Source organism: Cibotium barometz, chromosome 13, assembly GCF_041138505.1.
Source record: "Cibotium barometz isolate CiBa-2024 chromosome 13, ASM4113850v1, whole genome shotgun sequence".
NCBI classification, from domain to species: Eukaryota; Viridiplantae; Streptophyta; class Polypodiopsida; order Cyatheales; family Cibotiaceae; genus Cibotium; species Cibotium barometz.
In genome coordinates this window covers 6,947,291-6,951,635 of record NC_141058.1, presented here as the reverse complement: position 1 = coordinate 6,951,635, position 4,345 = coordinate 6,947,291, and positions in this window count along the sequence as shown.

Genomic DNA, 4,345 nt, shown 5'->3' with positions numbered 1-4,345 from the left:
ACATGACCAATGCGCTTGTGCCATATGTCAATATCTATAATGGCACGTGTTTCATGCGCAAACATGGTTGCCTTTATCTCAAACATGTTCACATCCAAAGTAAACATGGTTGCCTTTATCTCAAACATGTTCACATCCAAAGTAAACATGGCTGCCTTTATCTCAAACATGACGGCCTTTATCTCAAACATGTTCACATCTAAAGTAAACATCCTACCGTTTCTATTACCCTTTGCACAACTTAGCGACACTTAGTTTTTAAGTCTTCCACAAAACATCCTTGAGGATTAAACCTCACTTGCAAACCCTGCTCAACCATCTGTCCAACAGAAACTAGGTTCTTTGTAATATTCAAAACATGAAGTACATCAACCAAGTACTTTATTTTTCCATCCTCTGCATAGACAATGCCACTTTACCAACATGCGCAATGGGATGCGCAGTATCATCACATGTTTCTACATAACCTGGTTTTTCCATTTTGTACATATCTCTAAAACAGTCAAGCATGATTGGTCATGTGGTTAGAGGTGCGAGAATCCACATACCATATATCTTGAGATCCTGACACATTCCCTGTTATGGAACTAAGCATGTGCTGCATCACAAATAACTGCTCACTTCTGTCATCACCTCCATGTTTGCTAGATGATGCATAGTTGCCTTGCTGCAACTTCCCACTTTTAATGTCATTCTATTTTTTGTAGCAATCCTTTGCCATGTGTCCTGGTTTGCCACAATAATAGCACTCTATGCTATTTGCATTTTGATTTCTTTACCAACCACCTCGGCCTCTTTGGCTCCCCCTGCCTCTAGATTGTTGAGAAAAACATGGTTGAACAAGATATGTGGAGGAGAGAGAGTCGCAAAATACAAGATAATATCTTGCTTATTAAGTTGCTCAAAATACAACTAGGCTTCTTGCTCCATACAATGCCTTCTAGCTCCACCTTTAAATAGGTGAGCTAATGGACCATAAGTCCATTCACACACACACCCTTCTCCTCCCCTTTTACATAACCTTAGTCTCTTAATACCCCCCTCAATACCAACTATGAAAGAAAATTGGAATAGGTGGTATTCGACATAGGTTGCCTTTATAACATTAGGTGTACAAGGTTAGGAATATAGGTGTGGTTACATTGAGATTTAAAACAATTTCTCAGTGGAGTTAGAGGCTGATACAAAGTTAGCCTTTGACTCTTTGTTAGGACATTTAGAAGTGATATGTCCCATTTGTTTACACTTGTTACATTTCATTTTGTTGGGATATTTGATCCAACAATTATTTGCCAAATGACCCACCTTTTTGCAATGGACACATCTTACTTTGATCACTTGATGTGACAAAGCTTGTTGGATATTCGATGAAGTTGTTGCATTTGAAGATTTTGCTCCTTCCTTTGGCCTCTTTTCTTCATCACTCATGACAAGATTGAATGACTCCTTCAAGGGTGGGATTAGGTATGTTCTTCAGGGTGGTGACTAAGGTGGGGTACACCTTCTTGACTGCTTTTAGTAAAACAGCCACTGCATCATCTTCATCCATTCTCGCATTCACTGATGCAAGTTGAGACATAAGGCCCTTCAAGTGAGAGATGAAGGCTCCAATGCCGTCTCCCTCTTTGAGTTCCAAGCTGAAAAAATCAATTTTAAGTGAGATCTTGGAATTCTTACCGCGAGCTCCTCCATAGAGCTTATCAAGCTCATCCCATTTCTCCTTTGCAGTCGGAAGCTGGTCCACATGGTGAATGAGAGCCTCATCAAGATGAAGCATGATGATGGCTTGTGTCCTCTCATCATCTTCAATATCATCAGCCTTAGTTCGATCAATAACCTTAGTGCCGAAGATGAATGGCCAAAAACCTTTGGACATCATCTTGTACTTGACAAGGACTTGCCAAGTGTGGAAGCCCTCTCCTGAGAACTTCTTAATTTGGGTGTTGTCCTTTGACATTGGGTATTGAATTACTAGAGAGTAATGGGCTGATTTATGAAGAAAAAAACCAGAAATTTTTTATGTTTTGGCTTAAGTAGAAAGAGAAAGGCTTATGAGAGTGCAACAACCCTTAATCAAGCCAAGGATGTTGCATAAAAAAGGAGATTAAGATGGTGAAGCTTATGGTTTAGCACTTAGGGTTTGTGCCCAACCACAAATACTAATGGAGAGAGCTTCATTAGTGTCAAGGAACACTTTCTTTGGTGATTAAGATCATCATTAGTGTTTAGCAACACTATTAGTGCTTAAGAGCACATTTTTAGCATCTAATGATACTTGTGTTGGTGATTAGATTCACATTAGTGTTCACAAGAACACACTTAGTGTTAAGAAAAACTCTTAAGTAGCTCCCCTTTGCTAGATTAGTAGCATTATTAGTGTTAATCAACACTATTAGTGTTTATAAACACTATTATCATAAGCTTGAGCAAGCTTCCATGGAGAAAAAAAAGCTGCAGCCCTGGTCTTTTGCCTCCCACGAGCATTTTACGCATCCATTGCAGCTAAGATTCTGGCTGTAAAGTCGTGAGTCTTAGGGCTTCAAAAGCCCTAAGCTAATGTAGCTTACACTGCAGCACAGACGGCATATGTGTGTACGACATCCAGACTTGATGAAAAAATGTGCCTGCCTGCTAATAGCGCAATGCCGGGCTGTACAACGTGAATGTCGCGGCTCTGTGAGTAGCTGGACTGATGCGCCTTGGGCTAGGGATGATATCTCCAGAAGAAATCAGAGGCTAAAATGCCTTCTACAGTCCTCCCCACATCCTCTACTGATGGCTGGTGCAGAATAGCTATGGAGGTTGAGAAGAGTGAAGTGCCAGGACACCTAAGGAGAGGATCTTGGAGGGTTTTGACCAGGCGGTTCCTACTAGGACACCCATGCGTATGTCATAGAAGATTGTATGATGGACGAAATGGTTATTATAATCTATTACTGGATCTCGTTGGTTGCTGACCAGTTGGTCTCAAAACGGAGAGTCTAGAGTGATACTGTTTTTTGAGAAACAAGGGACTGGATGGAATTTTTGAGTTATGACATCTGCAACCAATAACTGTTTGTCAATGGATTGTTTTATAAGTTAAAGTTTTTAAGAGGAATGTGTGCATATCTATATTCGAAAGCAAAAGTTAAGAGAGGCATTCAATTATGGGTATTTTTATCTCTCCTCTTTCCTGGATCAAACCAAATAAAAAAGGGAGCCAAACTGGTCCAAATCTTGTCCAAATTCAACCAAACTGAACTGGAAAATTCTAGAACTCAGTTGGACTCAGTTAGTGGCCTCCCTCACCTATAAATAGACCCTCATTCTTTTGTATTCTCATCTGTGAACTAAACTATGTCGGTATTACTCTAAAAGAAGCTTATTTTCTATTATCCTCTAAAAATCCTCTATAAATTGAAGAGATTGGATCTTCTCTCTCTCTTAAATCTTCCTTGGAGTCTTCATCAACATACCAAACCAATTGATTGGTTGGGGGCCTCTACTTTGATTAAAGAATCAAGCAATCTAGGAGGTAAAGTGTGGTTTATGGTCTTCTTTTTTTTTAATCTCCAAATGTTTCTCTCTTCTCAACCCCTTTCAAGCTTGAGAAGCATTCAATTGAATGGCTTTTTAATACAATTGAAGTTCTTTAATGAATTGTAGTAATAAAACACATAAATTTTCATTTATGCTTAAATTATAATGTTTTTTTAAAGCATTTCTCTCTCCCCTAAAGAATGGTCATTCCTATGACCTATTCTATATTCAAATGAAGCTTCTCATGAAGCAATTCTCTAATCTAAAGTAATTTCTATGCTTGTCAAATTGAGGCCAAATAAGTGGCTTTTTAATTCTTTTATGCTATTTAATTCATGGAAAAATTAGGAAACAAGTCCATAATTGGATATTGATCCAATTAATGGTTATTCTATCATATGATATTACTAAACTTTATGTTTTCAAAATTATTGAGAATTATGAGTAATAACAGTGGAGCTATGGTAAAATTTTTAAAAAATTAACACATAAATGATTTTCATTCATAATATGAAAAGAGGACTTCCTACCATATTCTATGATTAATCATCCTAGATTATAATCATGAAAATTTTGATTTTTATGTTTATGCATACATAGTTAATTAGGAAAAAGAGAAATTTCTAGTAATTCATTTTTAAGTTAAAAGAGTAATCCCTATGACAATGGAAATCCATGTATTCCAATGAAGTAATAGAGAAATTGTGATGCTAAAATAATGTATATTTTATTTAAAAATTAAAGAAGGATTTTAGTTAAATTTATCTTTTTGCATAGATAAGTTTAAATGATAAAAGAGGAATTCCCACCATATTGAAATTCA